At 41.9% G+C, this 27638-nt stretch overlaps 1 long non-coding RNA gene across 5 annotated transcripts in view; it reads left to right on the top strand.

The window, feature by feature from the left end:
• Positions 1-27638, top strand: part of LOC125110261 (uncharacterized) — a 300974-nt gene that overhangs the window by 238756 nt on the left and 34580 nt on the right. For 2 of the 5 annotated variants that reach the window (XR_007130540.1, XR_007130542.1), the window contains 2 exons: positions 7755-7894; positions 20945-23208. This is a non-coding gene — a long non-coding RNA (uncharacterized LOC125110261). Of the gene's footprint in view, positions 1-7754; positions 7895-20944; positions 23209-27638 lie in introns of those variants that run through there. The other 3 variants (XR_007130538.1, XR_007130539.1, XR_007130541.1) reach the window with 2 other exon arrangements.

Here is a 27638-nt window from a genome sequence, read left to right as displayed (position 1 = left end):
CTCCAGAGCCTGCCCTGGAAAACATTATACTGCATTGTATCTCTAATTGCTACTGTGTATTGAGTGCTTACTGTGTGAGCTTTTTCTTCTAAGTGGTTTACAATGATTAAGTCAACGTTCTCAGCAAACCTTGGTTAGAGTTTTAGTTTAGTTTTAAAAAAATGATGCCCAGTGAAAATTGTCAGATAAATGACAATTTCTTATTATAAGTATGCCCCATGCAATATTTGGCATATACTTATGCCAAGAAAATGTTTGTCTGAAATTAAAATTGAAATTTAATTGGGCATTCTATATTTTATCTGACAACCCTACCCTGAGAGGATGTGGGAACTAACCTAGTTCCTTATACTGAGTGGACTTCAGAAAATAGTAATCTCTATCATTATTGGTATTCTCAGGTTATTCTTTCTGATATCTGCTTTCAGTTGTTCCTCTAGCCAACTAAAATCAGAAGCTATATGCATAAAGAAAATAATTGTGATATATTAATACAATAAATTAATAGTGCTTCTGGAATTCTTTCACAGAAATTGTCTAAGTGATGGAGGCTCATGGTGATCCTGTAAATATTATGCCTATTTAATAATGAGAAAACTTGGAGCCATTAAATAATTTGCCCTAGGATACAGAAATTTAAAAAAAAAAAATCTAAATTAGAAGGAGCCCATGGGTGGCTCAGTCAGTTAAACATCCAACTCTTGGTTTCAACTCAGGTCGTGATTTCAGGATCATGAGATCGAGCCCCACACTGGAGTCCGTGCTGAGTGTGAAACCTGCTTAAGATTCTCTCTCTCCCTCTCTCTCTGCCCCTCCCCCTGCCCAGTTCACACATGTGTCTGCTCTCTATCTTAAAAAAAGAAAGAAAGAAAGAAAGAAAGAAAGAAAGAAAAAGAAAGAAAGAAAGGAAACTAAATAGAACATCACATTGTGGTCTCTAGGATGTGAGAGCTATGTTATGTTATTGTGTATCAGGTTTTATAAAGAAGAAAGTTGGTAGGAGTCTGGATTCTGGCCCCAATTTCCATTAATGGCAGAACACATCTGAAAACTCAAAGCACAGTCATCACTGTAAAACCAGTCTTTTTTCAAAAGAAAAGGCAGAGAGAAAAAATCTTCAAAATCACTATTAAGTCACTAATAGTGACTTAAATGATGCAACAGGATTATCTCACATACTTTTTTCTTGCCCCCAGTTAATACTTTTTCCTTGCCCGGTGCCACCACTCTCAGTGACATGGCTGGAGAGTTTCTATTGATTGAAAAGCTTTAATGTTCTGGATACCTTGGCAACAACTTTATCATCCCCTCAAAAAACCAAGAGGTAAAATCCTTATTGCATTTATGGGAACACTGAGGCTCTGCAAATTGTCAACTGCATATGGTTTATCTTCTGGCTAAAAAGTTACAGACCTGCACCCCAATCTTCTATTACTCCACAACCTATTCTTCTGACAGATGCATGATACACGTGCTACCATGATCGGTCTAATGCCCACTTCAGACATGACTAGTCAGTCATGGTGTTCTTGTCCTTTGAGCCTGGAAATGAGCACAGAATCCTTCTATAAACATTACTCCAGACAGCCGCTATGGGTCATTCGCTGCAGACATTCAATGTCACACCTATGAGCTACCCCTGCAACACCTCCACCTGATGAACGTCTCCATCTTAATGGCCACAGTGAAATAATAGTCAACTCCGCATGCTGCGTGATGAATGCTACTTTAAGGAGACTGTTTAGTAAGTCCCAGAAATGGAATTCATCTGAGATGTGATGGTTCAGAGGCTGCAATCCAACTGCTACTTATGAGAGAGAGAGAGACAGAGAGGATACCATGTGAAGAACCCGGGGCTCTCTGCCACCAAGCCAATTGGGAAGCCACCATTTCCAAAGTCTTGATGCTGCTGTGATGGTCTGTTGCTCTCCACGGGGGGAAAACTGCACTCTACTCCAGCCAACAAGGAGGCTCAACACCCTGCCTCCTCTCTGAGGAGTTAGGTTTCATTCTCAGACAGCATGCTCTCACAGGCTAATGGCTGGTTGGAAGCTGAGAATGCCCTCAGATTTTGACACGGTACAGATTTAGGAGAGCAACAGGCCATTACTCTGGCTTTCCTGTCTGGAAACCAAGCCCAGTTGGTTCTTTGTGCCCCCCCAATTCCCCACACTATCCCCCCACCCCAGCCCGCATATAATGATGCTTTTCTTCTTTCCCTTTCTTGGGGGAAGGATTTAAGAGCTTTGTGGACACACCCAAGGCATTGTTAGCAAAAGTTCAGGAAGGGACCATGAACCCAGTTAGGAATGAGCAGAATCGAAATGAGAGTGGGAGGGAGAAAAAAGGGAACATTATCCTTTAAATACGCCCTTTTGCTAAGATGAAAGAACTCACAGATATCATGATTGATTAGGACCCCCAAAATATATGTTGGCCCCATTTTCCTCACCTCCATCATTGTCAAAAATCAACAGAGAACAAGTTTATCAAGGTCAAAATACACCTTGAGAGCAGGGAAAGGCTGATCAGAGTCCACAAATAAATTGGGATGTAACAAGCTCAGAAAGGTGGCCCAAGGCTGTGGTAAATTGCAGGGGGCACACATGAGGGAAAGAGAAACAAGTGAGCAAGTGAAGGTCTAGAGCAGACATTCAGCACAGAGAGCCAACAAGTCAGGAGGGAATTGGTACCAAGCACCATCATGAAGACTGAGAAGATTTGTAGACACTGACATGGAGAGTAGCTAAGAGCTTAGACTTGAAAGCTCAGCCCCGAAGACTGAATCCACACTCACTGCCTGGTAGCTGTGTGGCCTCAGACAAGTCACCTATAATCTCTAAGACTCAATTGCGCCATCAGGAACATTAATAGCACTTGTCCCGTGGTGCTGTTTTGAGAATTATGTGAGATAATTTGTATATAGAGTCTGGAACCTAAATAATTCAGCACATGTAGTTATCCCTATAATCTATATATGTCTGCAATATTTTATTCAGACTTTTTAAAAAAATATTTTATGTATTTATTTGATAGAGAGAGAGAGAGAGAGAGATCACAAGTAGGCAGAGAGGCTGGCAGAGTGAGGGGGAAAGCAGACTCCTGCTGAGCAGGGGCTCGATCCCAGGACCCTGAGATCATGACCTGAGTGGAAGGCAGACACTTAACTGACTGAGCCACCCAGGCACCCCTTTATTCATATTTTTAAAAGTTATATAGTACTATTTATTAAAGTATTCCATTTATAGAAAATATTTTCTTTATGCATATATATTTGCTCACAAAAGGAGAAAAAATAAAGCTTTGAAAGATATGGACCAAAAGCTTTAACCATGGGGACATGATGATTTTTTTTTTCTGCTTTATATATTTGTATATCTTTTGGCATTTATCTGTACTAAGAGCATGTATTATTTTTAAAGGAAAAGATACAACTGTACAGCTATTAAAAATTAAAATCCAATGACTTCTGACTCTGAGGCTTGGAATTTAGTGGGGGTTCTAAAAGAGACCAGGGTAGCCCCAACATCCTGAACAAAGAAACAGATGTTCCCTGCTGGGGTCAGCCTTAATGACAAGAAAGGACAGCCACTTGGTAAGAGGGGAAAATGAAAAGGATGAAAGTGCTTAGTGATGCAAAATGGGACAAAACCTGCAGGGTGAGACCTCAACACCTCATAGTTTTCGTGCCAAGAGTAGATATGACTCACCTTCCACCATTTTTAATGAAATAAGGTTCTTTGTGCCATCTTCTTCCATGAAGGTGAAGTTTATTCCTCACCTGTGGCCATGTCTGGACTGCACAATAGGTGGATGAAGTTTGGAAAAATGGCAATGTATCTTGAAGGAAAATTTTAGAGCCTATTTGCCTAGTGAAGAAGGATTTGCATAGCTGCCTTCAACTGAAGCACTCTGAGCATGAGAAAGTAACTGTGCAAATATAAAGAGAAGGGAGTTGAGGGAAACTGGAAGGGGAGAGGAACCATGAGAGACTATGGACTCTGAAAAACAAACTGAGGGTTTTGAAGGGGCGGGGGGTGGAGGTTGGGGGAACCAGGTGGTGGGTATTATGGAGGGCACGTCTTGCATGGAGCACTGGGTGTGGTGCATAAACAATGAATTCTGTTACGCTGAAAAGAAATTAAAAAAAACATATATATATATATATATATATATATATATATATATATATATATATATGAAGCCTGCTGATTGGGTTGAGGTTTTTGGAACTGGCAATTAATTCAACAAGCTGGATTCTTGGATTCAAATTAACTGGATAGAGAATAAAATTTTTATTGTATTACTCTAATTGCAATGAATTCAAAGTATGATTTTTCAACCAGTATTTTATGAGTGAAAATAACTTTCTTGCCTTCCTATCTTTTAGAGAAGGCATTGAAACAAGGTATGAAGCATCTGAAAGCACCTCCATTGTATTTCAGCTTCTGTCTGGGCCAATGAAACCATGAGCTTGGTGTTTGTAAGTAGGTTTGGAGCTGGAGGATCCACTTCCCTCGGGGCTTGTCCACACAGCTGCAGATGGTGCTCAGAGAGGCCTCAGTTTCTTCCCACACATGCCTTTTCGCAGGGCTGCTTGTGAGTCCTCTAGCACCGTGGCTGGATTTGGACAAAATAAGTTATCTAAGACACTAAGGCAGGAGCTGCAATGCCTTTTATGACCTAGCCTCAAAGTCATACGCTATTAGCCTTGGAAGTCATCTTAGATCAGCCCTGATTCAATAGGGGAGGCAAATATGGAAGGGAGCAAAAAAGAGAAGAGGATTGGCGGGGGCGGGGGGCATCTTTAAGAATGGCTGCCATAGGCACCAATACACACTGAGTTTTTAGAGCTCATTGGAGGCAATAATGAACAGAGATGATACTCTTGGTGAAGGTTATCGAAATCTGGATTAAGGGTTGGAATAATGATGAGGTCAGACTGTAAGGCCAAGGTTGGACGATTTGACCTCTGAAGTGTATCTGGGCTCTAATTTGGGCATTTCCTAGTTATTTCTAAGCTTGAGACCCTCTGCCCTAGAGTTAAATGGACATGAGTCCAATGAGTCCACTGGTTCCTTCAACAAAATATGTGTTAGACCCAGAGCTAGGCCCTATTCCTACCCCTATCTAATAGCTATTAGCACCTGTCCCAGGGAAGACTACAAATACTTACCTGATTAATGAATTATGATTTCTCACAAGAAATACATAGGATGCCATGGAGACCAAAATTAGCCAGGCAGTATCAAGAAAGTGATAGTGGACTCAGGGATGATGAGTAGGAGAGATCCAGAGAAGTGGGAGTGCAGAGGGAGTTGTCAGTAGAGGGAACAGTATGTACAAATCCATGAGTTGGGAACATGCTGGGGGATTGTGAATCCTGAACTGTCTGGCCTACAGCCAGGAAGTTACTGGTAACTGGGATTCACTTGACTCAGTTCTTGATTACTAGGGGAAAAGTCTTCATCATTTAATACCAAATTATTTCTTCTTACCGTTCCAGATAAAGACATACCAGCTGTTTTCCAGAAATCCAAGGTATTAAGACAAAGTTGTGGGGCACACCTTAGGAGAAGAAAACTTCTCTTCTATCTCACAGAGTAGGAAAAAAAAAAACATATGCCTCAATTAGAAAAGAAAATAGAACTGGGCATTTAATTGCGAAAAGCTCTGTTTCCTTCCAATGCCTGAAATTAAATATGACCAGTGTAAGAAATAATGTGAAGTGGGTATTTAAATCTCATGGTCACAGACATCATCAGGGTCACTTTTCGCAAGTAAATCGTTACAAAGGAGTATTCAGCCCTTGTATGGACGGCCAGTGCCATTCCTTTTCTGGGCTCTGAAAGAAACTCAGATATAAAAATCATAAACGAACAAAAGCAAGGCCATGTAATGGTCCCTTTAAGATAAAACTGGCAGGGTTTAACTAGAAATTACTGACTCTTCCAGAAATGACATTCTGGGTTCTGCAGTAAGGAGAGCTTTTTTGTGTGTGTTGTCTCCCCTCCCATTCGGTTACAACAATGAGTCACCATTACCTGCAAAGCTAGACATGTAGCTTTGCTTCTTGCGCCAGAAAGGCAAGACACTAGTTGGCTGGGATTTAAAATGAGAAGGGTAAAAATGTTTAATTTACAGATTTAATTAAACAGGAAAGCTCCCAGGAAGGAAAACATGCCCCCCCTCCCCCATCCCCCACCTTCAAAAATGTCTCTACTGATCTTCACTCCAAAGAGGCTACGTACATTAGAGAACTAATTTTTAATGATTTGTGTAAAGCATCAATTTGCCCCAAATTAGAAAGACTGTGTAATGAGGACTGGTACAGACAAAACCCCCAAGTTTTATCTGACAAAACCACACCTCTATAGGAAACTTCTTTACATGTATTTCTATAAAGGGGGTCCCTTCTGCCTATCTATCTTTGGCCTCCATGAGGCACAATGAAGGTGAGGTAGTGGAAACATAAGCTCATACATTTCCCAAGAATATGATGATGATATACAATGTACAGCAGGCCTGAGTTACCTCCTAAGACAACGTCTCTCCCCAGCTCTTTTCCTCCAAATGAGGTCTTCCCAGCCAAGAAACCTGACTCTTATTTTCATAATGCTTCAGGCATGCATAGCAAAGAGCAGCTCTTTCTGCCCTTATAGTTTAGACAAGACCCCTGCATCTGAGCTGAAAAGTTAGAATTTCATCTCTTTGTCTTTGGGAAACTGAGTAGTTAGGGGAGGAAAAAAAAAAAAAAAACCAACCAGAGTAAACTCCTACCACATCTTTCCAACAATAAAGAAAAGAATGAACAATGATACGAGCGCACAGTTTTAAAACTAGCTCCCTATGAAGCTAATACACATATAGATATGTATGTATTTCATAATATCCAGTGGGTTCTTTGGGCATGGATAGGTTGCCCTGTAAGTTAATCCAAGATCTCTTTAGTATTTGCATATTCAACTCTAATTATATTTCAGGTCCTGAAGCCCAATTTTCCCAATTTTCATGAAATGTGTCCAAAAATGATTCTCATGAGTAAGTGACAAAGGAAGGGTACACTCTTGGATATTAGAGGTGGTGGTGCGATGACAGTGGGCGGACAGCTTTATATAACATAAAGCAGACAAGGGGAGTGCTGAACCCTAAGGGAAGACGAAGCCTATTCGTGTGTAGACGAACCGAGTCTCTTTTTTAAGAAAAAAAGAGACATTTTGACTATATAAGTGAGAGAGCATTTAGTTTCTCTAAAAGGGATTTTTCAGGAGCACATTGTTCAACAGAAAATACTACCTAGATGAGATTGTTCCTTTTGAAGACCAGAACTGTTTTTAATTCTATTTTCTGCACTGTTAGTACTCAACAAATGAGCAGCTGTATTCCAGCAGCGATAAGTCAAGTACATTCATCGCACCAGTATCTCTGTGTTCAGGGTTGCCTCCTTGAACACAGATAGTCATAATGGACAAAGGTGGGCATTCTTAAAGGGACACTTATGTTTGAGTCTCCTTACATACTCACAAAAGACTTCTATTCTCCTTTTACTTTTCTGTTAAATTTCTCTAATATCTTTGGTATTCAGTACCAGCGTCATCTTTACTTTTACAGAAATATTTATAATTTCTCAAATTCATTCCCGCGGAGAAGACAATGGCATCCAGAAAGACACTATGGATGCATCATTTTGTCTGCTAAGTACACTTCCCTTCATCAAAAAGAATCTCCTTTGATTCCTTTCATTCCTTCCACAGGTTTTCGTTCTAACAGAGGCTGCTAATCAGTTTAACTCACCCACCTGTTTAAATGATGAGCACGTGACCTGGCTGAGCCAATCATCATGCCACCTCTGGGGGATTGGCCAGAGAAATCCATGTATGATCAACTTAAGCCAGTAAGAGTCCTATTTGGGATTGAGGTGGAGGCTCCTCTTTGACTCAGGTAGTGATGAAACTGGGAAGAAGTGAGCCTGGAAGACCCATCAGATCTGCCCCCGGCCACAGGAGGAAACTGATAGAGGAAATGGAACCAATCAGTACTCAAAAAGAACTGAGAGGGGAAGATTGAGTCCCATCTCCGTCACTGTTCACGCAGCTCTTCCTTCAGATATGTGAGCAACCCCCAATTCTCCTAACTAACCCCCATCTCTTACTCCGTTGACAATTCAGGTTGGGTGTCTGTAACTTCCTGATGACTGTGGGTTCTAATAGTTCTAACAGCATCAAGAAACATCTTGTGCAGTGGTATGCACGGCATAGGCACCTAATGTATGCAGGTAAATTAAAGGGCATTTTTTAAAAATTTATTTATTTGACAGATAGAGATCACAAATAGGCAGAGAGGCAGGCAGAGAGAGAGAGGAAGGGAAGCAGGCTTCCCGCTGAGCAGAGCCCGACGCGGGGCTCGATCCCAGGACCCTGGGATCATGACCTGAGCTGAAGGCAGAGGCTTTAACCCACTGAGCCACCCAGGTGCCCCTAAAGGGCAATTTTTTTAAACACTCGGACTGTAGAAAGCAGAAGAGGGATTTCTAAACTGGGTAACTATGAATTTTATTGTCACTATTGGCACAAATAGTGACATTATGTCAGGGCTACTAACATTTCAGGTGTTACTGTGTGAAGTGATTAAAAGAATAAACCCATGCAGGGATGCCTGGGTGGCTCAGTTGCTGAAACAGCTGCCTTTGGCTCAGGTCATGATCCCAAGGTCCTGGGATCAAGTCCCGAATTGGGCTCCTTGCTTGGGGGTACCGCTTCTCTCTCTGCCTCTGCCTGCCACTCTGCCTCTGTCTCTCTCTGACAAATAAATAAGTAAATAAAATCTTTAAAAAAAATAAATAATAGACCAATGCAGTCCAGTGGAAATACAACTGGAGCCACAAATATAATTTTAGTCTTCTAGTAGCCACATTTTAAAAAGAAACAGGTGAAATTAATAATATTCTATTTTATTTAACCTAGTATATTAAAAGCTTATAATTTCCGTATAATCAATACAAAAATTATTAATGTGATATTTTAATATTCTTTTTTTTGTACTAAGTCCCCAAAATCCAGTATGTGCTTTACACTTACAGTACATTTCAGTTTGAACTAGCCACAGTTCAAGTGTGCAATAGCGACATGTAGCTTTTGACTACTACACAAGACAATTCCCTGGTTTTAATTCTTATTCTACCACTAACTAGTTCTACGATATTCAGAAACTTATCTGAGCCTCAGTTTCCTCATCTGTAAGATGGGGAGAAGGATAACCATCCCTTCATCATAGGCTGGATAAAAAGATGTAAAGGTTAAGGGGGCTGGGTGAAGTTCCTGCCACACTGAGCTGTGCTCTGGTGGGGAACATGGACAACTTCCTGACACAGACATAGGTAAACAGAATGATGTCAGAAGGTGCTAGAAGACAATAAACAGGTGATGGAGAAAACAAGCCTCTCTGAAGGGGATGGAGTCTGCTTAGAAAGGGTTATCAGAGAGGGCCTCTCCAAGAAGGTGATCAGTGACCTGAGAGGTCGACAGTGAAACACAGCCAGCCACATCACCATCAGGATAGGAGGCCAGGATCTGTGATCCAGGAACCCTAAAACTGTCTTCCTGAAAGAAAACACAGAAACTAGGTATCATAGAGAAGACTCCCATACTGGAAGCCCTGTGCCCGCAGCCAGCACCTAGCTATTTCCCAAGTTTTGGAAGGATGCAGGGCTGGCCACGGCTGCTTAGGGGCTGACAGGCCACCCCCACCAGAGAGAGAATTAAAGAGACAAAACAAACTCAATTGATAGAAGGGGCTGTGGGCTTCGGTGGTGGCATGAATAAAAACCGGAGCAAGGTAATTTCAGGCAACGCTGGGTTTCGAATAGGCTCATGCAGGTGCCACGGGGCAGCCCCGACAGATCTTCCCTGGAGTGTGGAGTTTCAGGACAGCCCTGAGCTTGTGAGGTCCTGCAGAGGCACTCTCTCTGGGCGGTGCACCTCTAGCCGGGCTTCTGCCAAGTGCCAGATCGTCCTGGCTCAGGGCTGGGCCCGCTGCTGGCTGTCTTGTTTTTATTCCCTCTGCCTGTTTCTCTTTGAAAGCAAATTGCTCCCCAGGCTGTTTATGACATGTCTGAGGCAGCTGGCTTGGCAGCCTCCAGAGTGGGTAGGGGTTTGCCATCCAGGTAGGAAAGCTCGAGAAGGCAAGCTACTTCTCACATCAACAAGGGCTTCAGAAAAGGGTTCGTGCCAAGCCCTTGCTCAGCACCAAGTATGCACCAACTCCTTTCATCCTCCTCAAAACAGCCCCAAGAGAGAGGTCTTGCTGCCCACATTCTGCAGTAGAGAAAACTGAGGCTTGTAAAGGTTAAGTCATTTCCTCAAAGCCACACAGCAATTAAGTGGTGACTCCAGACTCTTTGATATTTTCCCAGTTCTGGGCTAAAGGGGAATAGTTTAAGCTGGAGCGCGGGGAAGTACCAGGCATGTCATGCGGCCGTCTATGAGTCTTTCCTAAGTAAGAAACTCAAGCAAGGGAAGAAATTGAACTCGATTCCGCTCAGTCTCTGACTTCACACACCCAGTTCACCACGTGTAGATCCCTCCTTTTGTTCCCAAGTCGGCTCCAAAGACAACAGACAATGCGTAGAAAAGATGCACTTAAGGGCATAGGGAGTGCATCACTGGGAACAGCATCCAGAGAAAGGGAAGAAAGAATTTGGATCAGCACTGCAAAGCCAGATGTTGAATTCATTAATAGATGCCTTTAGGAGCGTTTTTAGAAGCACAGGATCATAAGATTGAGACCAAAATTCAAATGAGAAATTGAAAGCAAAAACAGATTGCGGGATTCATCCTCAAAAGGTCATCCTTCCCACCTGCAGAAGGAGCTGGAGTTGAAATTTGGTTGCATCATATAGGATTTGTGCATGGACTTCCTCTACTTCACGTCACCCCCACAGACTCACACCCCTTCCTGGTCAGGTTCAGTACTTTCTTTTTCCTGATCATCCCTGGTTATCTTTGCTCTCTCTGACACTCTGACACTCTTGTTACTCCCTCCCCCTCCTCATTACTGTGTCTTCTCCTGCCTTCTGTAAGATCATGTAACAATGTGAGAGTTCTGTGTTGGAGTATAATAACTGAGCCCAAAACTGAGTGACTTAACACCATGCACATTGCTTATCTTGCAGGTTCGGGGCGGGGGGGCTGTCAGGAAGCCAGGCACAGCTTAACAGAGTTCTCCCTCTTGGGGTCTCTCACAGGCCAATATCATGGTGCTGGATGGAGCCCCAGTCCTCCCCACTGGGTACAATCTGCTTCCCAACTCACTCAGTGGATGCTGGCAGGCAGCAGTGCCCATGGATGGGGTAATAGAAGGCTTCACTCACCCTTGGTCAGTTACTGGAGGCAGCGCTCAGTTCCTTGCTAGGTGAGTCTCTCCATGGGGCATTTCATTAGAGCAAGCAAGAAAACAACGGCAAGACAGAAATCACAGTTTCTTGTCAGTCAGTCATGGAAGTGCCATCCCATTATTCATGCTATATTCTGGTTGTTAGAAGGAAGTCAATAGATCCAGACCCTGCTCTAGGGGAGGGACCTGCACAGGAACGTGGGAACCATTGGGGCCATCTTAGAAACCTGCCTATCATAACAATCACGTACAGCATTTCTATTTAGTACTATACCAGATATATCCAAATGTCCAGTAAATGATGGCCATGTTTGACTTTACATTCTCCTGTTCTCTTAGCTCTTCCACTGCCCTTGGGTTCACCCATGAGGATGGAGCAACTGTTGGCATCAGATATAAGAAAACTTAAGTATCCCTCCCTCATGTCTCTCTACATACACACTTTTTCCCCCAGGGGGAAGACAGAGTAATCATTCTAAAGCCCAAATCTGATCATGTCACCTCCTGCTTAAAACTTTTCAATGGGTCTCCAACATCCTTAACATGTCCTTATGATGGCTTTGGAGGCCAGGCATGTTAGACCCCGATGTATCCCTCCCAGTCTCATTTCTCTCTATATCCCCTCTCTCCTTTTAAATGTTTCAGCCATGCTTACCTTCCTTTGGCTCTGTAAACATGCCACATTCTCCCTTCTCAACCTGTGCCAAATATATTCCCTCAATTCAAGGCTTTGCACCTCAAGAAAAGAGGGAGTTCCTTCTTTTATTCTAGAACCCCCATGAAGGCAGAGAATATGCCTATTAGTTTATGGGCCCATCCTTAGGACCCAACACACTGCTTGGTGGCAGACATTAGCCATGGAGAAAAGACTGTACCCATAGAAGATGGTAGCCGACATTTAGTTTGCCCTGACAGCACCCCACAAGCAGGGGAGCTATGGCCCTGCTGGGTATAGGGTTTTCTTCCTGGTACCTGATTCTTATACTCTTCCTCATCCCAGGATGCCTTCTTTCAGAACAGAAAAAGGTGATATCATAACTTCAGGGCACTATGTTTTTAGGGCAACAAAATACAAGAAGAAACATATCAAGTATTATGATGGGGGTTCCTGACATGTGTTTTTGTTTTTGTTTTGTTTTGTTTAATACCTGAGAGAGAGTGAGTGAGAGAGCATGTGAGCAGAGGAGGGACAGAGGGAGAGGGAGAGAAAGAATCTCAAGCAGACTCCCTGTTTGAACACGGAGCCCAACATGGGGCTCAAAACTATGACCCTGAGATCATGACCTGAGCTGAAATCAAGAGTCAGACACTTAACTGACTGGGCCACTCAGACTCCCCCTGACAGTGTTTTCGAAGGAATGAATGACACAAGAGATCCAAATACAAAGAACGCCCATCCTTCTTGCTAATGACATCAGCTGGCATTCATTCCATACTTAACGACATGTCCAGTGGGCTGCAAGGGGTTTCTCAAGCAGCAGTCCCTCCATTATTGCTTATAACATTGTGAGTAGACATAATTATTCCTATTTCATGAATGAGGAAAATGAGGCTCAGGGAGGCACAGTTACTTGTCCACCACCATCCAGATACAAAGGAAGCTGAATTGGGACAGGATAATGAAAATGACAGCTACTGTTAACTAAGCCTTTGCTATAAGCCAACCTTTCACCAGTACTCGATATGAGTCCTCTTACTTAATGCTCCTGGCAACCCATTAAAATGGGCACTATCTTTATCACTAGAGATGAAGAACCAGGCTCACGAAATTTAAGAATACTGCCTCTGATTATACAGCTAGAAAGAGGTTGCACTGGAATTTACTTTTTAAAGTACATATTATGGTGATATTTTATTTTTTTAATTTTCAATTTATTTATTTTTATTATTATGTTCAATTAGCCAGTATATAGCACATCATTACTTTTTGATGTAGTGTTCAATGATTAATTAGTTGCATATTATAATACTCAGCACTCATCACCTTCTTACTACCCATCACCTGGTTACCCCATCCCCCCACCACCCTCCCTTCTGTAACCTCAGTTGGGTTCCCAGAGTCCAGAGTCTTTCATGGTTTGTCTCCCTCTCTGATTTCTTCTCATTCAGTTTTCCCTCCCTTCCCCTGTGCTATTTTAAAAGATTCATTTTATTTATTTATTTAAGAGAAAGAGAGAGTGTGTGCACATGAGCAGGGGGAGGGGCAGAGGGAGATCTCAAGCAGATTCCAAGCAGAGCCTGATGTAAGGCTTGATCTCATGACCCTGAGGTCATGACCTAAGTTGAAATCAAGCGTCAGATGTTTAACCAGCTAAGGTACCCAGGAGCCCTACAGTGATATTTTGACAAATAATTTCATTCCCAAGTAAGAAACATATTAATGAGTATGTTAAGACAAGAAGCAGATAACAGTTCCCAAGGTTAGCCTTTTATCCCCCTAAGAAAAAATGCTGGTATAAATATTTAATAGGCTCAAAATCATCACTTTAAGAAAAATATATCCTACAGCGAGTTTTAGTTGTACTTGATAGAAAAACCAAAATGAACTTAAAGCCAGACATGAGTATGCTACTCACCTACATATTATTCAAGAAAATAAAAATATCAATACACGAAAATACTGAGATGTTTTTATTTCTTGTGGTTTTATTTTCTGTTATCATAAAAACAATTACTAAAATATAATCCAGGATTTAATTTAACTTAATTTCTCCAGTCTGGCTTCTTACTTTTGTCCTGAGTGATGGCATAGACTTTAACTATTCACAATATCGTGACTTATTGTTCATGATTTCTAGTATTATGTCTTGCCCCTCCCCAGTCCTGGGATTTGAACCCAGGCCCACCTGGTGCTGCAGCTCATGCTATTATCACTACACAAATCACCAACCCAGGCCACTGTACCAACCACAAAACATGGGGAAAATTTTTTCCTCAAATGCCCAGATGTTTGAAAGCTATTGGGTGCTTATGCAAGAAAAGGCCACAAACTCACTGGATTCCAAAAATAATTACACCAGGCTCCTCTGAGTCCTTGCTGGGTAACTCATCGCAAGACTTCCCAAGCTTTCATGGAGTCTAGTGGTTTTGAAAGCAGACAGATAATCAGAATCAGCTGGAAGGTCCAGAAGATACGTATTCCCAGGGACTGCCAAAGACTTGTGGACTCAGAATCTCCAGGCGCAGGGGTTAGGAATTTGATTCAAGAAGCTCCTCGAAGATTCTGATGCCCAACCAGATGGCAGCTGCCAATTCCCAGCACATGAGGCCTCCAAGTCTGCTACCTCCCCTTGGTTAAACTCTGAAGGAGTCTCTGTTCCCTCCTGGTCATTAAGAATGAGTATGTTCAACCTGAAGAACAGCAGGAGGATTTTCCCCTCCTCAGGAGAGCTTTGTCATTGACCTCCCCTGTCACGTGTCCAGTCCCACTATTTCATGCCATTTAACCAAAATGCATATTCTTTTCCAGGCACCACTTATAAGCACCCTTTTCCAATATGAAATACAAGATGATAATGATGATCCCTATAGTCATTTATGGGGCGTCCACTATGCACTTTATATACACCAGCTCTAATCTCAACACCTCTACAAGGCACAGTTTATCCTCTCCAATTTGCAAGTAAGGAAACTGAAACTCAGAAAGGTTAATTGACTTAAATGTGTCCTTCCAGCAAATGGTAGAATCAGGATTTGAATCCAGATCATTGTAACCCCAGAGCTCAACCTCCTTCCCTTCCCCCTTCTAGCTGTGTCCTCTTGGGCAAGTACACAACCTCTCAATGCCTTAATTTCTCCACCTGCACAAAGAAGGAAAGAAAGGTACCTAATTCATAGCGCTGTTGCTTAGATTAAAAGACATAATTCATGTAATGCTCTTAGCACAGGAATATTAGATATTATAGTAGTTGGTTTTTATATCTGGGTTTTTCAAACACATCTTGGAAAGCACATGTCCCCTCTAAGTAAAAAGTTGCAAATAATTTTGGCAGGCTGCAAGCTCTGTCAATCTCTCAGTGGTTCTCGATGCTTATTAGCATGTTAAAGAGTCTGTGAAGTTCCATGGTAGAGAATCCAGTCTTACTCTACCCCAAGCTAGAAGATATGTGTATTGAAATCCCTTAGCTTCCACCTACTACTTGGGTCCTACCAAGAAGGAAAGGGGCCTTTTACGTGCGATTTGGAATGGAATTGCTTTGATAATCTCACCCTCCACCAGCACTTGGAAAAGGCCCGCCTGGAAGACATACCATTAAGAAGTACTTGCTTTGATACTGGCTGCTAATCCCATGGCCCAGCTTGACATTGTCTCTTAGCAACGTCCTGTCCTTTTCCCCTTTTCATTCTTGTGCCTCTAATGACACTTCCTTTTCTCTGGTTTCTCTTCAGCCTCTGGCTTTCACGGCCCCTTAAGCCTCGTTTACACAAGGAGAAGCAGGAGCTAAAGGCCCTGTGCACATATTTATGTTAATAGTACTGAGGGGAGGAACAGCCTGTTCTGGGGGCTGCTTTCCAACTGTCACATAAATCAGTCAGAAAAAAAAAAAAGTTACTATTTTCACAAAGACACTGCCAGAGTGGAGCAGCAGGTCTTGGCAATACTTCATCTCCCACTGACCCCGCCTTCTCGAGTGTGCCTTCCGTAATGTCTCCCTCGGTTGTCAGAAAGCAGGGGATGAAGAATTTCATAGACAGGGAGGATTTCCAAGTCAGAAGGGACCTTTGAGATCATCTAGTGCTAAATCACATGGAAACTTCTGCCTGGGTCCTTTCCCCCACAGATTCTGGGGCCATTGTTTGGACGTGAGGTACAGGCAAGATTTTTAAAGCTTTCCAGGTGACTCTAATGCACAATGAGGGCTTGGAGTACTAATGTAGTCATAGTCCCATGAAGAGAGAGGCCCATACTTCCCTCAGATCATGTGGGGAGTTAGTGATACAGAGCAGCCCCGACATCACACTTTCTTCCATGATGCCATGTCATCACGAAGTTCCGGGGTCGAGCTGCGGAAATACTAGACGGTGGTATTATTAGAGTTGTGCATCCAAATCACTTGGGAACTCTTTTAAACTTGCTTTCACCTCTCCTTGCTCCTCCCAGAGCAACTGAATCTCTTGGTGGAACCCCAGCACACAAATTTTGAAAAAGCCCTGGGTGGCAATTTTGACACGTATCCCAGTCCAAGAACTAGTCAGGTCCATCAAATATTAACTTGTGGTTCCTTGGACAAGTTACATGACCTCTTTGACCCTCAGTGTCTTCATCTGCAAAATGGGGCTACATACCTAACTCTCATTCTTCAGTTTTATAGTTCAAAAGTCATTTCTCCTAGAAAGCCATGAACAAGTTTTCAGAGGAAGCCATTCACCCACCTTCCCAGGAAATTCTTTGTTGGAAAACACCCTAAACTTCTCCTTTGTAACACTGACCATAGTTCATTGATCAAATAGTATGAACCTTGACACATTGTTTTTGAATGAAGGAATAAGTACTTGATAATGATTAAATATATGTGTAATGGATTACTCGCTCTCTGTCTCCATCACCACGGATGAGCTAAGCGGTTGAGCTCTTATTCACGGTTGTGTCCACTGTGCCTGGTATAAGGCTAGCATTCAACAAACTTTGGCTGAACAAAGAAGAAGCTGAGCAAATGACCGATATCTCGGAGGCACCTGGCACATACCCACAGTAAATGGAACATGCAACAAAATGTTAGTTAGCTATTACAACAATTACCTTCAGAAAGGCCCAGTGTCCTGCCTGAAGGCACACAACAGAGCTGAGACTTGAAATCCGTTCTCCGGACTGCCAGCCTCATTTTTAATCTGTGATGTCCATCTGCCTTAAGGTTTTCATATGGTGGGAGGGAACCAGGAAAAAGTGGCAGGCTCATTCACTAGAATGAGCTGGAAACCCAGTGGGTTCTTGCACACTTCCAGCCTCCACTCTGCAATCCATGCATGCACACACATTTGCAGACAATAGTGACTCTGGGCAAGGAGCATTGTGGTCTTTCTCTTGAGAATGTTTTGGATCATAAACTGCTTGAGAGCAGTAACCGTAGTTTTGGCTTCCAACACAAGATAGACCCATGAGAACTCTATTATTTGTTCATGACAGATTTGAGGTTGCAACATTGTATTGATCCCCACACCATAGGTCCAAATACCTGTGATGATCCCCGGATTTCCCCACTGGCCTTCCTGCTGGGATGGGGGGAAGCTGGTGACTAGAGGGGTACAAGGAAGAGGTGAAATTCATATTATTGGCTGCATATGCATACATTACAAGAGGGAGTTCAGAATAAGACTAGGGGTGGGTGTTTCTGAAAATAACTCTGGATGATCCCCTGTCTTTCTGTCTACACTAGCATGGAAAGCTAGCGCTTTTCAAATTTTCATTTTAATAGCTTTCTTTTAGTTAGACGTTTCTGCACTCCAGATGTTATGCCAAGTACTTTATAGACAATATCATTTCATTCTCCTGACTCTGACAGTTGAAATCATCACTGTCAGTATTTTGCAAAGGAGAAAACTAAGGCTGAGAGTAGTTTGCTAAAGACTACAGTCACCAGGATGAGCCAAGACCAGCACTGGAAGTGGGCCTGATGGCTCTGAGACCTTAATTCATTTGCCAAATATTTACTGAACAATACTATGGGCCATGTTGTTTTCTAGATGCAAAGTATATATTATAGATGAAGGCCAAAGTCCTTGTGGGACTTGAGTTCTGTCTGGAGGAGACAAACCATAAATAATGAACCTAAACATGCAATAAATTATGTGGTCTGTTAGAAAGTGATGGTGCTATGGGAAAACTAGGGCAGTGCAAAATGATGGGAAGGGGATTGGAGGTATGTGTGGAGTGTGGGGGAGAGTGTCTATGATATAAGTTTGTTACTTTAAATAGGGTGATCAAGACAAGCCTCAGTGACAAAGCCACATTTGAGGAAATAAGGAAAACTTTAAAAAGTTCTAAACTAGGGACGCCTGGGTGGCTCAGTTGGTTAAGCAGCTGCCTTCGGCTCAGGTCATGATCCCAGCGTCCTGGGATCGAGTCCCACATCGGGCTCCTTGCTTGGCAGGGAGCCTGCTTGTCCCTCTGCCTCTGCCTGCCACTCTGTCTGCCTGTGCTCTCTCTCGCTTCTCTCTCTATGACAAATAAATAAATAAAATCTTTTAAAAAATATAAAAATAAAAAATATATATATAAATAAAAAAAATTAAAAAAAAAAAGTTCTAAACTATGCTATGTTCATTCTGCCCCCTCCCCCCAAATAAGGGGATGGATGGATGAGCAAAGCACTAGTGATTCACACTGCAATGTCTCAGATGTGGTGCTAAGTGTTTATCTACAGTGTGTCATCAAATCCTCACGATGACCCTGTGATCATGATATCAACTCTGTTCTTCAGCTGTGAAAATAGAGACTCAGAAAGGCTACAAAATATTGTCCAAAATTATTTAGTGCCTAAGTGATGGGACTGGGATTTCCACTTAGCTCCTCCAACTCCAAAACCCATGCTCTTTTGACGACCACGATGCTGATAAAGACTGGGCAGTAGCGGGGTGGGGAGTGCGGTGAGCAGGAGGCACAGCACTGAGCCCATCCCTCACTTGAGAAAGTCACCCTGCATCATTGCCCACAAGGACCGGGCTGCTCTGAGGCTGGGTGCTCCTCTGGTGGTGTAGATAGCATGGTTGACTGTGGAGTGCTCTCCCAAGTCATATCTCTAACATAGGTCCTCTTTTTTTCCCCCTATGTGGTTTGAAATCTATTTCTTTAGCCATTGGAACAGACAGATGTAAAGAAGCAGTTCCTGAAGAGCTATCCCATCAGCAAATATCAGAAAACTCGGTTTCTCAAAACTTCCCAGGAGGGCTGCTCTTCCATAGAGGACCAGTGGCACCCCAGGCACAGCAGGCCAGAGGCTCAGCATCTTTCTAGGGTGCTTTCATAAACTTGATGGGCTCTTGTTCTTGACTGAGCAAGTGTGGCTCTCATAAATGATCTCCACTGAGTCTGGCCTCATTTGCTCACACTGCAGTTCCTCTTTCCCATGGAGATGAGTAGCACAATAGTCTAAGGGGACTTACTTGCGGAATGCAGGTCTACCCAGCCTACAATGTACTTTGTCTCCCTCCAGGATCATGAGGCTGGTGACAGATTTATGCCAAACGATATCCATTTGGAAGCATACAAGCAAAAGAGGCGGGCCACTTGAGTGACTTTGATCACCCAATAACCAGCCTACAGAGACAAGGAGGAATGTGTGTGAAATGATTGACGTGTGCGTGCTTTGAAAGCTAGGAGCACCATAAGATATACTCTGTAGATCATGAGGAAGAGAAGAAGGATGCTAGAGTCCTTTCTGGGAAGCCCAGAGTTTCCCAGCCTCTGTCCATCCTTTGGCCCCAAGCCAATGCAAAAGCATAGATTCTGTCCTTGGCACCCACTGTACATGCATATATCGAATGTTCATATATAATAATGACAACTAGTATTTGTTAACACATTTCTATGTTTTGAAAGCATAACTCATGGGCATTTAGGTGTCTTATCGCACTGAAGTGATAAAACAACCCAGTTACTGGGATGTGATGATTTAAAGACCTTTTTTTGCAAATGAAGAAAATGAGGCAGCGAAAGTTCAATGACTTCTCAAGGTCAGAGCTGGTGAATGATGGGAGTATAACTCAAGCCCCCGGGCCTTGAGTCACATTCTCATGTTTCTCCTCCCTGACTAGGAAAGAGTGTTTGGTACCACATTCATTCATGACAAGAACAGTAGGATCACACTGTACCTGTCTCTCTCTCCTTCCTGCGTCTCTGCTTACACAGGGTCTCTAGTTTCTCTTCTCCTCTCCCTTCCCCTTCCATTCCCTTCCCTGCCCTGCCCTGCTCTGCCCTGCTCTTTCCTTCCTGTCTCTCTCTCCCTGCCCCCCTTCCTCCTCCCTCTTTCTCTCTCTTTCCCTCTTAACTTGGATTTAAATGTGGTAAATGTGCAGAAAAGCTCCATTACAAGGTGGTCTCACCTACAACATGATCCTGGGGCAGAAAGCCCAAGAGGGGCACTGCAATGAAACTTAGTAAGTTACTTTGGAGCCCGAGCTGTCTGCATGCGCTGTTGCCTCACAGGAGGTGAAATTCTCATGAGATGTAGCATCTCCTAACACCTAACAGTGTGGGCTCACATGGAGGGTGAGAAGATCCAGGTCACTCAGAGTCAAGGCCAAACTCCTAGTCCCTCAGGGCCCTTCCTAGTGAATCCTTCATATTCATCACACTTTGATGCAGTTGCCTGCCCAACATCTGTCTCCCCATTTGACTGAGGTATGTAGGGCATAAGGACTGTAAGAACCGTGTCTGCTTTGTTAGCACTGTCCCCTTGGTTCATAGCACAGTGTCAGGCCTTGAGTAAGCTCTCACAAATATGTGGAGATATTTAATTAAATTTGTGGGGATTAATTAAATATGTGGGGATAAATAAATGAGTGAATAATGAAGGACCGGTGGAATAACAATAGCTTAATATGTCATTCTCTTCAGGAGCACTTGCATTTTGAACGAAGATTCTAATCAAGGATGCCTCTCAAGCACGTGAGAATTCTCACATGGAAGGAATTCCACCTGGAAGGCCCATTCTGGAGTGAGGGTGATAAGGAGTGCATCTTTCCAGCTTTTCTCAAATGGTACCCAGCAGTTACCTTGATATTAAATCAGTCTCACCACCAAACCTAAGAGTGGGTGGACCTCAATGAACAGGGATTTTGAAGCTGAGAAAAAATTTTTTAAAAAGGCAGCTGGATTTGACTTCACTCCACCCAGATGTCCTTTCTGTGAGCCTCTGATTATTCTATCCTGAATGTGAAGCAAACCTGTAGAGGTCTTGAGTCACAGCCTAGAAGGCCAAATTCATATGGGACAATAAAAATCTGAACCAAATGCTGGCCCTGCTGGGTCCGTCTGTTATTGGAATTAAGTGCCCCTTTTCATTTTATTCAAACTGAAGAAACTTTCTGGCAGGGTGTCAGGTTTCAAACAGAAATGTCAGCCAAGGGCTCATGAGGCCAAGATCCTAGCAAACTTGAATAAATTTACGCTTTGGGTAAAACTTCATATGGAATTTAGTGGTCTGGTGGGTCCATTTGTTAAATGTTCTTCATTTGCATGTCCTGGACTAAACCCCTGCATGGAGCTGTGTATAAAATTAGCCTCAGAGACCAAAGTAATCTCTTCTACCCAAAGTGAGGATACCTCTGTAGATGAGTGTGAAGGGCATACTAGAGTGATTTTCATCACCAAGAGCAGAAAAGAATGTGAACATGTTCCAAGCTTGATTCAAATGTTGATCTGATACAGTCAAAATTAACCCTATTTATAATAATAACAACAATAACATTTATTGAATGTTTAATATATGCCAGGTTCTATGCTATGCACCTAACATTTATTGACCCATTAATCCTTCTGATGATTCTACCAAGTAGGTTTTATTATTTGCTCTATAGCATAGAAAATGAAACAAAGAAAGAGAGGTTCAGAAAAGTGCCCAGCTTTCAAGACAGCAAAGGTCAGGATTGAAAGCTGGACCGTTTGCCTTCAGAACTTTTGCCCTTCATGTTGATCAGGGACTGGTGGGGTAATGAATCCAACAGGCATTAATATAAGTAAGATGCTTATGGCAGATTTAATTGGAATTTTATACCCCATCTGTCATTTTTTAGAACCCTATTTTGGTGGCAAACACAGCTGAACCACACAGTAGAACTTGGTTTTCTCTTCAGTTGTTGGTATAAAATGAAAGCACTGGGATCATTAACTGAAAAATCCCATCTTCAAATGCTTTTGCTTTGTACCGACACACTGAAATGGATCAAGATGCCCCATGTTCTCTGGGACATTGAAGAAATGTTTAAGTCACTTTTTTGCACTCTTAGCATGGGATGGAGATACAACCAGGGACTGTTTAGGACTCCAGTGGCTCTGAAGATCAGAATGAAGCACAACATGGCCAAAAGGAGATGCTGTGATGGGAGACTGGCAGGCCTCACCCATCCGCTAAATGATTCACAACTATACACTTGCTCTTTGCATCAAGCTTGAATCAAACCAAACCTAATCAGCAAATATATGAAAAGATGCCCAACGCCAGCAATATGGATGGAAATGTAAATTAAATTATATTTTTCACACATCATTTTGGCAAAAATTTACAAGTTTGATAATATCAATCATAGCAATGGTGAGCGGAAACAGGTCTGTTCTGCTGATGAAAGTGTGAATTGGAATAGCCATCCTGTAAAGCATTTTGGAAGTATTAAAAATGTACACCACCTGTGAGCTAGCAATTCTGTTTTATACATATTTATAAGAATATTCATTGCATCATCATTCATGCTATCAAAAAGTTAAAAATAGCTGAAATGTAATACATCCAAACCATGGAAGGTTATAGAGCTCATAAAACAATACATATTTACATACTAACAATAAAAAATGCTTAAGACATACTGTTAATTTGAAATATCCACACAGCATGGTGTTATCCAATGATATTACTACACCCCTCCCCCCGACTGAAAGGAATGGAAAAACACACACCAAAGGGCACCTAGGTGGCTCAGTCTGTAGAACACCCTACTCTTGGTTTCGGCTCAGGTCATGATCTCAGTATTGTGAGATGAGCCCTGAGTGTGCTGGGGTCTGTGCTCTGAGAGGAACTGCTCAAGACACCTGTCCCTCTGCCCCTCCCCCACGCACATGCGCCCAAGTGCTCTCTCTAAAATAAATAAATAAATCTTTAAAAATAAAGAAAAATACACACTACGCTCAGATTAGTTTTGATAGTACATTTATGTAATTCAGTGTACCCCAAATATCATTTTTTTTATTTTATTTTTTATAAACATATATTTTTATCCTCAGGGGTACAGGTCTGCAAATCGCTAGGTTTACACACTTCACAGCACTCACCATAGCACATACCCTCCCCAATATCCATAACCCCACCCCCCGTCTCCCAACTCCCCTCCCCCCATCAACCCTCAGTTTGTTTTGTGAGATTAAGAGTCACTTATGGTTTGTCTCCCTCACAATCCCATCTTGTTACATTTATTCTTCTCCTACCCCCTTAACCCCCCATGTTGCATCTCCTCTCCCTCATATCAGGGAGATCATATGATAGTTGTCTTTCTCCGATTGACTTATTTCGCTAAGCATGATACCCTCTAGTTCCATCCACGTCGTCGCAAATGGCAAGATTTCATTTCTTTTGATGGCTGCATAGTATTCCATTGTGTATATATACCACTCTTCTTTATCCATTCGTCTGTTGATGGACATCTAGGTTCTTTCCATAGTTTGGCTATTGTAGACATTGCTGCTATAAACATCTGGGTGCACGTGCCCCTTCGGATCACATTTGTATCTTTAGGGTAAATACCCAGCAGGGCAATTGCTGGGTCATAGGGTAGTTCTATTTTCAACATTTTGAGGAACCTCCATGCTGTTTTCCAGAGTGGTTGCACCAGCTTGCATTCCCACCAACAGTGTAGGAGGGTTCCCCTTTCTCCGCATCCTCGCCAGCATCTGTCATTTCCTGACTTGCTAATTTTAGCCATTCTGACTGGTGTGAGGTGATATCTCATTGTGGTTTTGATTTGTATTTCCCTGATGCCGAGTGATATGGAGCACTTTTTCATGTGTCTGTTGGCCATCTGGATGTCTTCTTTGCAGAAATGTCTGTTCATGTCCTCTGCCCATTTCTTGATTGGATTATTTGTTCTTTGGGTGTTGAGTTTGCTAAGTTCTTTATAGATTTTGGACACTAGCCCTTTATCTGATATGTCATTTGCAAATATCTTCTCCCATTCTGTCAGTTGTCTTTTGGTTTTGTTAACTGTTTCCTTTGCTGTGCAAAAGCTTTTGATCTTGATAAAATCCCAATAGTTCATTTTTGCCTTTGCTTCCCTTGCCTTTGGTGATATTCCTAGGAAGATGTTGCTGCGGCTGAGGTCGAAGAGGTTGCTGCCTGTGTTCTCCTCGAGGATTTTGATGGATTCCTTTCTCACATTGAGATCCTTCATCCATTTGGAGTCTATTTTCGTGTGTGGTGTAAGGAAATGATCCAATTTCATTTTTCTGCATGTGGCTGTCCAATTTTCCCAACACCATTTATTGAAGAGGCTGTCTTTTTTCCATTGGACATTCTTTCCTGCTTTGTCGAAGATGAGTTGACCATAGAGTTGAGGGTCCATTTCTGGGCTCTCTATTCTGTTCCATTGATCTATGTGTCTGTTTTTGTGCCAGTACCATGCTGTCTTGATGATGACAGCTTTGTAATAGAGCTTGAAGTCCGGAATTGTGATGCCACCAACTTTGGCTTTCTTTTTCAATATTCCTTTGGCTATTCGAGGTCTTTTCTGGTTCCATATAAATTTTAGGATTATTTGTTCCATTTCTTTGAAAAAAATGGATGGTACTTTGATAGGAATTGCATTAAATGTGTAGATTGTTTTAGGTAGCATAGACATTTTCACAATATTTATTCTTCCAATCCAGGAGCATGGAACATTTTTCCATTTCTTTGTGTCTTCCTCAATTTCTTTCATGAGTACTTTATAGTTTTCTGAGTATAGATTCTTAGTCTCTTTGGTTAGGTTTATTCCTAGGTATCTTATAGTTTTGGGTGCAATTGTAAATGGGATGGACTCCTTAATTTCTCTTTCTTCTGTCTTGTTGTTGGTGTAGAGAAATGCAACTGATTTCTGTGCATTGATTTTATATCCTGACACTTTACGGAATTCCTGTACAAGTTCTAGCAGTTTTAGAGTGGAGTCTTTTGGGTTTTCCACATATAGTATCATATCATCTGCAAAGAGTGATAGTTTGACTTCTTCTTTGCCAATTTGGATGCCTTTAATTTTCTTTCGTTGTCTGATTGCTGAGGCTAGGACTTCTAGTACTATGTTGAATAGCAGTGGTGATAACGGACATCCCTGCCGTGTTCCTTACCTTAGCGGAAAAGCTTTCAGTTTTTCTCCATTGAGAATGATATTTGCAGTGTGTTTTTCATAGATGGCTTTGATAATATTGAGGTATGTGCCGTCTATCCCTACACTTTAAAGAGTTTTGATCAGGAAGGGATGCTGTACTTTGTCAAATGCTTTTTCAGCATCTATGGAGAGTATCATATGGTTCTTGTTCTTTCTTTTATTAATGTGTTGTATCACATTGATTGATTTGCGGATGTTGAACCAACCTTGCAGCCCTGGAATAAATCCCACTTGGTCGTGGTGAATAATCCTTTTAATGTACTGTTGAATCCTATTGGCTAGTATTTTGGCGAGAATTTTTGCATCTGTGTTCATCAAGGATATTGGTCTGTAGTTCTCTTTTTTGATGGGATCCTTGTCTGGTTTTGGGGTCAAGGTGATGCTGGCCTCATAAAATGAGTTTGGAAGTTTTCCTTCTATTTCTATTTTTTGGAACAGTTTCAGGAGAATAGGAATTAGTTCTTCTTTAAATGTTTGGTAGAATTCCCCCGGGAAGCCATCTGGCCCTGGGCTTTTGTTTGTTTGGAGATTTTTGATGACTGTTTCAATCTCCTTACTGGTTATGGGTCTGTTCAGGCTTTCTATTTCTTCCTGGTTCAGTTGTGGTAGTTTATATGTCTCTAGGAATACATCCATTTCTTCCAGATTGTCAAATTTGTTGGTGTAGAGTTGCTCATAGTATGTTCTTATAATTGTCTGTATTTCTTTGGTGTTCGTTGTGATCTCTCCTCTTTCATTCATGATTTTATTTATTTGGGTCCTTTCTCTTTTCTTTTTGATAAGTCTGGCCAGGGGTTTATCAATCTTATTAATTCTTTCAAAGAACCAGCTCCTAGTTTCATTGATTTGTTCTATTGGGTTTTTTTTTTGGTTTCTATTTCATTGATTTCTGCTCTGATCTTTATGATTTCTCTTCTCCTGCTGGGTTTAGGCTTTCTTTCTTGTTCTTTCTCCAGCTCCTTTAGGTGTAGGGTTAGGTTGTGTACCTGAGACCTTTCTTGTTTCTTGAGAAAGGCTTGTACCGCTATATATTTTCCTCTCAGGACTGCCTTTGTTGTGTCCCACAGATTCTGAACCGTTGTGTTTTCATTATCATTTGTTTCCATAAATTTTTTCAATTCTTCTTCAATTTCCTGGTTGACCCATTCATTCTTTAGAAGGATGCTGTTTAGTCTCCATGTATTTGGGTTCTTTCCAAACTTCCTCTTGTTATTGAGTTCTAGCTTTAAAGCATTGTGGTCTGAAAATATGCAGGGAATGATCCCAATCTTTTGATACTGGTTGAGACTTGATTTAGGACCAAGAATGTGATCTATTCTGGAGAATGTTCCATGTGCACTAGAGAAGAATGTGTATTCTGTTGCTTTGGGATGAAATGTTCTGAATATATCTGTGATGTCCATCTGGTCCAGTGTGTCATTTAAGGCCTTGATTTCCTTGTTGATCTTTTGCTTGGATGATCTGTCCATTTCAGTGAGGGGAGTGTTAAAAACCCCTACTATTATTGTATTATTTGTCGATGTGTTTCTTTGATTTTGTTATTAATTGGTTTATATAGTTGGCTGCTCCCACGTTAGGGGCATAGATATTTAAAATTGTTAGATCTTCTTGTTGGACAGTTCCTTTGAGTATGATATAGTGTCCTTCCTCATCTCTTATTATAGTCTTTGGCTTAAAATCTAATTGATCTGATATAAGGATTGCCACTCCTGCTTTCTTCTGATGTCCATTAGCATGGTAAATTCTTTTCCACCCCCTCACTTTAAACCTGGAGGTGTCTTCGGGTTTAAGATGAGTTTCTTGTAGGCAACATATAGATGGGTTTTGTTTTTTGATCCATTCTGATACCCTGTGTCTTTTGATTGGGGCATTTAGCCCATTAACATTCAGGGTAAGTATTGAGAGATATGAATTTAGTGCCATTGTATTGCCTGTAAGGTGACTGTTATTGTATATTGTCTCTGTTTCTTTCTGATCTACTACTTTTAGGGTCTCTCTTTGCTTAGAGGACCCCTTTCAATATTTCCTGTAGAGCTGGTTTGGTGTTTGCAAATTCTTTCAGTTTTTGTTTGTCCTTCTATTTTCAATGATAGCCTAGCTGGATATAGTATTCTTGGCTGCATGTTTTTCTCATTTAGTACTCTGAATATATCATGCCAGCTCTTTCTGGCCTGCCAGGTCTCTGT

Source organism: Lutra lutra, chromosome 1 (genome assembly GCF_902655055.1).
Source record: "Lutra lutra chromosome 1, mLutLut1.2, whole genome shotgun sequence".
Lineage (NCBI taxonomy): Eukaryota > Metazoa > Chordata > Mammalia > Carnivora > Mustelidae > Lutra > Lutra lutra.
Note: the sequence above shows the minus strand (reverse complement) of the source record. Positions and strands in the feature narration are given on the sequence as shown.